Source organism: Eublepharis macularius, chromosome 1 (genome assembly GCF_028583425.1).
Source record: "Eublepharis macularius isolate TG4126 chromosome 1, MPM_Emac_v1.0, whole genome shotgun sequence".
In the NCBI taxonomy this organism is placed as follows: domain Eukaryota; kingdom Metazoa; phylum Chordata; class Lepidosauria; order Squamata; family Eublepharidae; genus Eublepharis; species Eublepharis macularius.
In genome coordinates, this window is record NC_072790.1 from 158699039 (window position 1) to 158711211 (window position 12173).

Genomic DNA, 12173 nt, shown 5'->3' on the forward strand with positions numbered 1-12173 from the left:
ATTTTCATCCACAGGGGAAAAAGAGAATTCCCCTCCCTGAAGCAACCATATAATTTAGAATAATAATGTAGGTTTCGCAGCAGTTATCTGATTGTTTTCTTCAGTTACCAATTTGAGTTTGACAGCCGTCTCCAAAGAACTACTTACTTTGTCTAGTTTTGATATGGGAAAAAAATAACTGCATCATGAACACAGAGGCTCTTCCTTTATATTTTAAGTAGATGGTGAAAATTTAAATGGCTTCTCCTCCTATAGCACCTGGGCTTTAAAATTTTCACACTAGCTGAAAATTTAAACTAGGCAAGTGGGATGCCATCCTTTTGCATACTGCTGCAAGTGATGAGGGTGAAATCCTATTATCTGAGAATAAGCCCCATTGATCACTGTGGGAAATTCTTCTGAGTTAACATGGATTGTGCAGCTTGTACACCGTCATTTATGTCTAATATGGAGCACCTCCAGGAAAGGAAGCATTTGTATGCTAGAAGAATATTTTTGTTTTCTCTTTTTCTTTCAGGTAGCTGATTGGTCATCACGATCAATGTATGTATGCACAGACAAGCTAGCTAGTGTATTTTTTTAGTGGTTCGTAATTTTGAGGACTTATTTGCAACATGGAATGATGTCTGAATCTGACACAAAAGTACTATGATGCTAAGTACACATGGGTACATTCTAAGAAAACATTGACCAGAGTCTGAGAAATATGTTGGTGTCAGTTAATAGAAACTTTTTGCAAGTTGGAAAAATAGCCATGTGAGATTTGGGACTTCATAAGCAAAATCAATGTGTTTCAAGCTGGTATATGATTTAGCACCACTGTGAAGTATACAGTAGCTGAGTTTTCAAAATGTCTAGAACTAAAATTATATATCACAAACTAATGAGGAGACCATATTTTGTTCTCATTTTTTTTAAAGTGTGGGATCTAAGAAATAAAAATACTAAGAAGGAAATGTATTTAGAACCTCCAGAGAACCTGCTTATGGTAACTTACAAAGTTAAAACAATACAAACATAAAATACCATTCAAATAATTAACAATTAATAAACTATTAAAAACCCAACCAGAGCATAAAAACAGTACATAGCAGCTTAAAACAAATATCTTCAAACAGGTCTCAGGCAAGCAGGAGATTATAAAAAACAGTGTGAGAAATTAACCCCTTAATTAAAATAGAATTGAGTAGTCACAAGGAAAGCCTCCAGACAAGGTACCACCAATGATGTCCCTTCCATCCCTGCTATCTGAAATAACAATAAAATATCACAGGTGCTAGCTATAGAACCCTAAATGGAAGGTATGCTGCTACCACTGACCTATGTCCCCCATTTTTCATATATTTTGGAAGTTGTGATGAAGAGCACTTGTTCCAGTTTTTACTGATTGGTACTTCTCTAAGAACTGTACCAGGAAGTTTTGGCTTTTACTCTGGCAATGGTGTATTCACTTAGGTGGAATCACATGACCAAAGTGCAATTGTCTCATTGTGAGTTTGATATGAAACCCATTCCAGTGACACGGTTCAACTTGCTTGCAGTTGTGCCCTAATCCACACATATACAAAGGTTATGTAGAAACAGGGAAAACATGGGGTTGAAAACAACTAACTGCTTGTTGAACCATACACACAAAAAATTAAATCTGGATCAACAAACCTTTGTTTCAATAGGAGTATCTCAAGCTTCTAATGAGTGCGTTTTACTCCTTGATTATGCTCAGCATACAAACTGGCAAGAAAGCCTCCCCTAGGAAATTGAAGGGTTTAGGCTGTTATCAAGGACCTGGATATTCACAGCTGGTGAGATGACTGGGTTACAAACAAATGGGAGGCCTAAGGTCTGTTGATGCATTTAACAGAGCCAATACTTTAATTACTGTGAAGCACTTGCAGCTGACAGGATTATTACATACTAGTCTCAGCAGTAAATAATGACCAATTCTGAATCGTCTAGTGTTTTATGGAACTGACTGAATGTTTGTGCATGCAAAGGAATTCTCAATTCTTCCCTGAACTTCCTATTCTTTAAAATTTATATTATTTTTTCAACAATTATGGTTGACACTGCTCTACTCTTTGATTATGACCTTTCTCCGGAGATAAACTTGTAGCTACAGAGCTCTTTATCACTCCCATTCCCAAGCAACAGAGGCTCAATCTGCATTTCCAGCTGTTCATTATCACAACTGATATGCATATGATTCTACAGGCCTGGATCCTACGTTTCTTCCTATTAATAGCAGCACTTTCCTCTGGTACAAGGAGAACCTTCATCTGTCTCAAAGAAGAGCCAATCCTCTTGCACCTGTGGGAGGCTCCTGGCACCAGAGGACAGCCCTGCGGGACGTGGTTGCAGGATCCAGTTCATACTATAGGGCAGGTCACTCATGTTTATATTTCATTTTGGATTTGGTCCATCCATTTGGCAAATTTTACAGTTAAAAGATGAAGTAATCAAATCACTGGCCCACTGCAGGAGGCTGCAGTGGTAATTTTAAAGTATCTAATTTAGAGAGTTCTGTTGAAATTTAATCCAATTTACAAACAATTTGACACATTTCACAATCAGAGATCACAGGATGAAGGGAAAGAATGCGACTCACCCTGCTGCTGCATCGCAGCTTTAGCAGGGAGTCATCCTTTGTGGCCCCGCCCGGAGGAAAGGAGGCAGGCTCCCTTCCCAGGCATCCAGGGCTTTGCCCAGGGGGCAGAGCCAGGAGCCATTTTCTAGTGGCTCCGCTTTCCCCTGGCTGCAGCAGTGCCCTGTTAAGGCCCTTAGGGAGTATGTCACACTTCGTGGGGAAGATCAGGGGGTCTTATTCTGCCATGAAGATCAGACCCCATTAACTAAGTATCAGTTTTGACCGGTGACAGAGAAGGCACTTAAGAAAATTGGCTTGTCGGGGGTCAAATTCGGCACCCATTCCTTTTGGATTGGGGCTGCCTCTACGGCAGCTGCAATGGGGTCCCCTCACCAGACAATTAAGCGAGTGGGCAGGTGGCGGTCAGGGGCATTTCAGACCTACATCTGCCCCCTGCCTCAGTTTTAAAAGGCCTACTAATTGCTCTTTCCTCAGGTGCCATGTCGGGCCAAGGGAGGAAGAGGATCCTGATTCACCAAGCCAGGAGAATGCTGATTGGATCTCAGCTGGGTTTGAGTGCTGTGGCCACTGTGGAATGGCAGGGCCGGCGTGGCCTTAGATGGCCGAGCCTGCTGCCCCTCTTGTTTTGGGGAAGGAAGGGTCCTCCTCCTCATATGGTTGTCATTCACCTTGGTGGTAATGACCTGGGGATCATGCAGGGCAAGGCCCTGTCGATACAAGTAGCTGAGGACCTGCGAGTTATAAGCAGCCGATGGCTAGGCATGCTTATATTGTGGTCAGAGACACTACAGCGACGGGTTTGGCGGGAAGCCTTAGATCCGATGGCAATTGAGAGGGCCTGGCATAAGGCTAATCACGCCGTCAAGAAGTCTTTAGGGCAAGTCTTGGGCATTTATTTGCCACATCCAAGGATTAGGGCCAAATTTGCCCACCTCTACATAGGCGATGGTGTACACCTGTCACCTGAGGGCAATGACATCTTTATGGATGACCTGCGGCAAGGATTTCGGTTGGCTTTAGGCCACCTGTGGGGCGTGAGGGTCTAAGCAGAGGCTTAACCCTTGCGGTGGCAGGAGATTTTGGGAATAGGGTGCAGGCTGGTGAACACCCAGTGGTGCTTCCCCATGGGTGAGGAACAGGGTCTGCCATTAGTGTGGTATGCTTTTGGTGGCTACCATAGCACTGGCAGAAGCCTGTGGGGATCCCCAGGCACAAGGCCTTCCCTCATGCTGTACGGCTGGGGCGTTAGGTGCTTGATGGGGGGATCCATTGCCTGGCTGGCTGGGTTGCAGCCATTCAAGGGATGGCCTACACCCGGGGCTTTGGGGCTCGCCCAGGCAGGTTAAGGCAGATGTCCGGAGTTGACCCCATGGCTTGATCTGTACCGCTTAGTTGGCCCTTGCCTTGTTTATGTTAATGGTCATTTTAATAAATGGCCCTTTAATTCCAAGCCTGTGTCTGTCTCTTCATTCCAGCTGGGGTTGCAATAGCCAGTGGCAAACAATTAATCTCAGTAGGATCTTTGTCTGGCCTTTGCAGACTCTGTTAAGAGCCTATTGGATCCAGCACTAGTGCTAGAAAAGCAAATTAAGACAGCTGCAAAAATACTTTCAACAAAGCCTAGCCTGGAAGGTGGCCCCCTACTTTGACCCAGCTGATCTGACCACCTGGATCATGTCATGGTAATATTGAGACTTGACTACTGTAATGCACTGTTCATAGGTCTCCCCTCTAAGTTAACTCAGAAACTCCCATTGGTGCAGAATTCTGCAGATTGGTTGTTATCAGGAGAAGCACGAATATTATTCTCATTCTGCAGTCGCTCTATTGCCTACCTATCAGTTACCATGATCAATTCGTATTGGCTATTACATACAGAGCTCTTCATGGACTTGGTCCATTATACCTACGGGCCCACTTCTCTCCCTATGATCCACCACAGCAGCTTCATTCATCTGAACAGGACCTTCTACAGGTTGCCACCTTACACATGGCAAAAATAAGCAGCTGCCCATTCACATGCATTCACTATGGGGGCCCCTGCCTTAAATGCTTGGTGTGAGATAGGTGAAGAGTGGGGGGTGAAAGAGAGGGATGAGGGAGCAATACGATTGGTTGATAACAGAGAGTGGGCGGAGTTAATGCAGTTTGAGACTGAGAGTGTAGAGCAAAAGTTTCAGTCAGAAGAAAGCAGGCTGGGGGGGGGGCGTGGCATTGATGTCTGAGAAGATGGATGCCTGAGAGCTGAGCTCTGTCCCACCTTGCTCCAAATTCCTCTAAAATCCACATCTTAACTTAATGAAAATCACCCCCAGACATGGGGAAGCACAATGAGAAGACTAAGAAGCAAAATGGCACAGTTGCAAAGTGTCTGCAGGACTTTTTCCCTCCAACCCAGGCCAAGCAAGCAATTGCAAGCAAAGCAAGCAACACAAGCAAAATGCAGCTGATGGGAAACGAGGTAGGAGCTCTAATGAATACCCCTCCTGACTCTGATCTAGCAACTTTGTTTGCAAGCATGGAACTTAATATCTTAAATAAAATGACAGATCTTATAAAGCCACTCTCTAATCAGATAGCTGACCTTCAAGCAAAAATGAATAATGTTATTCAAAAGACTGATAATGCACTAGATATTTCTAACTCTTTGCAATCTGAAATATGCACTATGCAACAAGAGAAAGAAGAGATGCATGAAAGAATTATAAGCCTGGAATTAATAGTGCGCCAGCAGAATCTTAAATTTAGGGGGGTGAATGAGGAATTTACATCAAAACTAAATCTATCTTCGTTCCTAGCTAAATGGCTAGCCAGTTTTTTGCAGCCAAACAAAAGCACTCCAGCAATTTCCAAAGCTTACCGTGTGGGACCCCTAAAATCAAACAGGAAAACTCCAAGGGATATTATAGCTACGTTCCCAGATTGGGAAACAAGAAAAAGAATTCTGGAGATTGCAAGAGAACAAAAAATGCTTAAGTGTAATGAAGCCCAAATCCAGATTTTTACAGATCTTCCCAAGGAGATATTAAACAAGAGAAATCTCAAACTAACTACCGAAGCATTACGTGCAGCAAAAATAAAATATAAATGGATCAAATACTCTACACTTTGCGTCCAATTTAAAGACAAACGTCTTTATGCATCAGACCATGAATCAGGACAAGCTTTACTGCAAAAACTGGACATTACCTCAACTGACCTATCAAAATCTGCACAAAAAAGGAAACTTATTCAGCCACCTACTTCTCATAAAGGAAGCAAAATTCCAGTTAGAAACAACTGAGCCACAAAATGGAAAGCATTTCAGAGTCAAGAAACACTGATTTTTTTTTCTTTCCTTAAAAGCTGTATAAGTGGGGAAGGGGGAACAATCAAAACTTAGAAATCATAGTTGGTTGTTGTGGGTTTTCCGGGCTGTATTGCCGTGGTCTTGGCATTGTAGTTCCTGACGTTTCGCCAGCAGCTGTGGCTGGCATCTTCAGAGGTGTAGCACCAAAAGACAGAGATCTCTCAGTGTCACAGTGTGGAAAAGATGTTGGCAGGTCATTTGTATCTACTCAGGAGGGGTGGGGTTGAGCTGAGTCATCCTGTAAGAGTTTCCCAGGGTGTGGAATGATAATGGCGGGAGGCTTCACTGTATCCTGAGGAGGTTCTTTTGCATATGGATTGGGGCTTGATGTGCTAATCTTCTCTGCAGGGCTATTGTTGAGTATAGAGTGTTTTGTTAGCCTGGTGTTTTTCAGAACTGGAAACCATGCTCTGTTCATTCTTAAGGTTTGCCCCAGGGGGAGTGGGGTATGTCGGTTTGCTCCCCTTCGCTTCAATTTGCTTCCCCTTGCTTCAATATGCTCTGAAGCGAGCCAGAATCCTGAAGTGGCTTGCTGCTTTGGGATGCTGGTAATGCTGGATATTTTTCTTGCTTCAGGTAAACCCGAAGCGGGAAACTCAAATTTTGGGGGGGCTGTGTGCACACCCCTAGTCACTACTGAAAAAGCCCTGTCTCTAGTTGCCACTGGCCTCATTTCTGAAGGCAGGGCACAGAGAGCAGGACTTGTGAGGCAGATCTTTTTTAAAATTTCAATTTACAAAATACAAACTTAAAATATAAACTATAATAATTTATATTTAAAATCATACATTTATATACAACTTACTTAAATTTTAGTTTTAAAATTTCATTTGTATTTAAATCTCTTTATTCTGTGCTTTACTAAATACCTTTTTATTATAAACATATATTACCTAACTCTTTCTCTGTTTTAATTTAATTTTGTTCTTGATTTTCAGCTATATAATTGGAAAAAACTTTCCATTTTCTTGAAAGTCTGAAGTTGGCCTATTCTGTATAAAAGAAGTTAGTTTTGCCATTTCCGCATACTCATTTAGTTTATTTTTCCATTCCTTCACATCTGGGCATTTCACTGCCTTCCATTTTGCTGCAAATATCACTCTTGCCACCATAGCATAATTTTTGGATCCATGGCAAACTTAAATTTTAATATCTTTTGCATTTCTTCATATATCTTCTTTGTCCGCTGTTTTCTTGCATGTCCAGAATATATGATAAAATGTTGTGTCTGTATTTTGACATTTCCAGCGTTATAGTCTTAATTTGTTGTTGCTATATCTTTAGGGGTAATATACCATCTAAAGAACATTTTATACCAGTTTTCCCTTAGTATTTGAAATCCAGTAAACTTAATTTCTTTAGTCCATAGATTTTCCCACTGACACGTGTATGTTTTTTTCCAAAATTGTGCATTCATTTTGTCATACAGTTTTTTATTTGCTCTGTTTCAGTATAATATTGCAATAATATTTGATACATTTTTCCTAAAAATCACCAGTGATTAATTGTTCAAAAATCATTTTCTTTCTTAGTTGACCTCCTTCATTTGTTCTTTGAATTTGGACACCATTTGATGATATAACCACCTCATTCAGTGAGCCAGATCTTAACTGGCAGGCTGGACAACATGTTAGCAGGCAGTCCTTCAAGTACCCTGGATCCTAGCCATTTAGGACTTTAAAGTTAACAACAGCACTTTGAATTGTATCCAAAAACAAATGGGCAGCCAGTGCAGCTCTTTCAGCACTGGGGTAATATGATCCCTGTATCCCAACCCTGACAACAGCTTGGCTGCTTCAATTTGGATGAGCTAAATACAGTACATCTTACTGAACAAATAATACCTGTGATGAATAGTGAATACCTGCAATTAAGCACTGAATAATACCTGATTTCCCCCCCTTCTATCTCCATAAGCAAAAGAGCTGGACACTTTTTAAAAATTAATGCTGAACCTTCAGGGAAGGGGCCAGTGCATAACTTATATTCTGAAGACAAAATATATGAAATAATATTTTAACTGTTTTCTTTCTTTAACTGTTTTCTTTCTTTTTTCCACACTTGTACATACCAAACACCTCTAATATCTAGATTTTTTACATTTTCCCCATTTTTCTTCCTCAGCAAATGAACCTGCAGCAGAACAACAGATCATGACACTGTCAAAAGAAATTCAATCTTCATTCATATTTAAGCAACATCCAGAGCAACAGAGCATATTATTGAGCTAATATATAATGTGAGCTGTGTTTCAACTAAGCAGCTAAACTAGAAAAAATGCCAACTATGGATTTCTCACTATTCTAATGACCTTTATGTAATTGAGTCATATCTCGAGAAGTCTGATGCTTCTACCAAAATATTTACATAGCCAAATGGATGTATTTCATTCTAAATAGCACTGTAACTCCAACATGCTTTGTTTCTCATTTAGATCACAGCTCATTTTCACAGTACTCTCCATACATGACTTCCCATGTTAATTAGCTAAGTACATTGTCAAAACTCACCCCATTCGTATTTCTCCTTCTCATGGTAAGTGGCTTTTGATTCACACTATCATACTATGGAAGCTGAGCCATTAGATTAATTCTATCAAGATGTTAAACAAGCAAGGACTAATAATTACAGCATACACCAGCCAATGCATAAGTCATTTCCATGCCTATATATGCTGAAAAAAATGTGATGCATAAAGCATAATGGAAAACCAACTTTATTTGGACCTGACAGACCCATATAATCTAGAATTTGCATCTGCCATATATGCAAACACAAGTATCAACCAAACCTAATGTTAGAATTAGAGATGGGCACGACCAGAAAAATTCCAATTTGTGCAGTTCGTGGTTGGTTGCGTTTCATGAACCATGAACTTTCACAAACTTGCCCTGGTTCGCGAACTGGTTCGTTTGGTTCATGAAAATGTCACTTCTGAGTCAGCAGAAGGTCTGCAGAGAACCCACCCCCCTGTTGCCTAGGAAACTGATCAGCGCCAGGCTGTCTGCAGTGACTAGCCGAAATATGAACCAAATGAACCAGGCTAAAATTCATCACAGTTCACGAGAAATGAGCTCCCACGAACCACCCATTCGAGAACCATGAACCAACCTGGTTCATGACAAACTTCAATTCATATTTTTGTTTGTGCCCACCTCTAGTAAGAATCAGTCTACAGAATGCAATCAATAATCTTACAATTATGGTCCCTAGTGGGGTAACTGTATAAAAATGCCTTTGAGTTCCTTTAGCCTCACATTCACTCCTTACTGGAAATCTACAGATATACATGCCTTTGTTGTAGGTGCAAAGGAAGCTCACATATAGATTTAAATTAATTTATTAAACATGTTCTTACTATGCTGAAATAGTATTTTATGTTGAAACAACATTGTTTTAAACATTTGTCCTAAACAGAAGGCATAGGTATTTTATAAATTATTGGTTGACTGTTCTTTCAGTAGGGTTAAACTGTCAAAGTGCTTGTCTTTCATTTTTTAAGCAAAAATAGGTTGTTGGGCTCTTTACAAATTGGTTTGAGTTTGCAGGCATGGGAATGGATCTGGGAAAATATCACATTAATCTCAATGTGACTGAAAGAACGTTTTTGTAAAATACTTCTGCCATGGTATCTTACACCTCACCATTTATTTACATATTTATTTATATTATTTATAGTCCATCTTGCTCACTGGGACTCAAGATTAATTACACAAAGTCAGCACGATCAGTTTAAAAAAAAATCAAATTAGTAATTATATACAGAAAAATACCAGATATTGTGAAAGCACAGCTTCCATATTGCTGAACTATACATTGATATCCTAACCTGGACAATGCTACTTGTGCCATAAGAAGTTGATACCTCAAGGATAGTCCTGTCTGTATTCTGCAATGTAGTCGTGGGGTGTAGGTAGATAGCACACCACATAGGGTGTCACCTCAACACTCTGGCCTACATATTCTGGGTCAACAGACCCCCATTAAACAGACCCATGGCATTCATGGGAGAATTCAGCGCTGTAATAATAAGAACAACAACAACATTTGATTTATATACTGCCCTTCATGATAACTTAACGGCACACTCAGAGCAGTTTACAAAGTGTGTTATTTATTATTATCCTCACAATCACCCTGTGAGGTGGGTGGGGCTGAGAGAGAGCTGTGACTGACAGGTCACCCAGCTGGCTTCAAGCAGAGGAGTGGGAAATCAAACCCATTTCTCCAGATTAGAGTCCTGCCAATCTTAACCACTACACCAAACTGGCCCTAGAGGGAGGTTCAAGGTTTTCCACCACCACTCCTTGCATATGCAGACTTCTAGGCTTGCAGACAAAGAGAGGCTGCCAGTCTCTCACTCTGCCCCACCCCCCAAATCTTTCTCCTTTCCACCTTCCTGTTTAAGGGCACAAAGATTAAGCCTTTCAGTTACAGCTAGATAATATAGTCATTTTAATCATAGAGATAAAATAGTTCCCATGCCAGACCCTGAATAAACGAGTAAAATCCACTTTAACTCAGGAGGCCACAGTTCTTTATATCCTTCCAGTACAGTGTTGAATAACGCATCAATCTATTTGGTCTATCAAAGAAGGGAAGTGTTTCTCATCTGCAATATCCACCCTGACATTCATATTAAAAGCCTTATTTGCACCTGTATATGTAACCCAAGTATATAGGTAACCCCCCAAACAGATTTTAGTTGCCTTCTTTTTAGGTTTTATCTTAGGTTGCAATTGCTTTTCTCTAGGTCCTTTTTCTCTTTTTGTGTTTTTCATATTCCACATACTTTTAGGGCTGTATCCCACCTTTTGCAGCTACAGATTCCATTAACTGCAGATACCACCTTTGCCCATTACCACTTTTCTTGGGATCTTTTTGTCTTTTCCGGGGAAACCAAAACGAGACTACTGGAGTTCCAGAAGAGAGCATGTCAACCGTAATTCACTTCAGGACAGGTTGTAAGATTTCATTATAGCTTTTAATATGAACCTTTGGTACATTAATTGATACGTGGGATTATAGTGATTCCTGCTAAATTTATAATTCCAAGTGGATAGCAAAATAAAGCAATGGCACCTTAAAGAGTAACAAAATTTGTTCCAGAATAAGCTATTCTAAGTCAGCAGATGGTGAACATTTTGGAATCACTGAGACTGTGGAAACTGCTGCAATTTTACATAGACTTCTACCAATGTGATCCCAGTTAACATGGGATTATTTCTATGTAGTCACAGACAAAAAACCCTCAGAAGAATAATTCTGTAAAGGGAATTCAGGATTGTCCCTGCATATGTAAAGTGGCCCAAATTAGTTAACATACTATCCTCATTTTTCCCTGATATAAGTAGTATGCAGAGAAAAGCCTAAGATTCGTGAAACTGCCTTATCCTGAATCAGATCATCAGTCCATCAAGGTCAATATTGACTAGCACACTACCAGTGGCTCTCCGGGGCCTCGAGTAAAGAGATCTTTCACATCACCAGTTATCTAATTGGATCTAGGGATTGATCCTGCAACTTTCTGCATGTAAAGTAGATCATTTCCCATTGAGCCACAGTCCCTTATAAATGATAGATCCCGGGCAACAGACTACAAATTGAAATATGGGAAGAAGTCCATTCCTATGGTAGAAAAATGTCTGTTGAAAGCATGTACCAAAAGGCTTGTACTGCTTTCTCTATTCCTGGTTTTGCATGTAATGAGATTCTGTTTGTCTCAAATGACTACAAGAGTTGACTCTCAGGAGAATGTGGTATTCCAATCTTGCTTCAGCAGTTCAATATATTAAGCCTGCCAAATTGTCATGCCATATAACATTAATACCAGCTAGTCTGTGAATTTGAATTCCTGGCAGACTTCATGGAGCTCCCATGAGCTATGATTTTTTTTTGGTGATCTGTTGGCATCACAGCCTACTCCAACTTATTAATATCCATTGTGACTAGCAACGTTGGAGATCACAGCATTACAACAATAAGGGGAGGAAAACCCCTCTTGGCACTGTGGTCTCCATCTCATTTGTCAAGGCTTGCTTTTCATGAGGCTTTGGACACTGACCAGGATAAATCCTAGAAGCCAGAGGAAATGAAGCTGAAGGGGCAGGTTGATAACGGAAACCAGAAATTAGAAATGACTCCTGTCCTTTCAGTGTCACTAGGAGTTTTTTTTAAAAAAGTTTTTTAAAAGTTTTTTTTAAAAAACAGTTTTTTAAA

The 12173-nt window shown here is 40.5% G+C and overlaps 1 protein-coding gene across 1 annotated transcript in view; it reads right to left on the reverse strand.

The window, feature by feature from the left end:
* Positions 1-12173, reverse strand: part of SMYD3 (SET and MYND domain containing 3) — a 714934-nt gene that overhangs the window by 115865 nt on the left and 586896 nt on the right. The gene's annotated exons all lie outside the window — the stretch shown is intronic.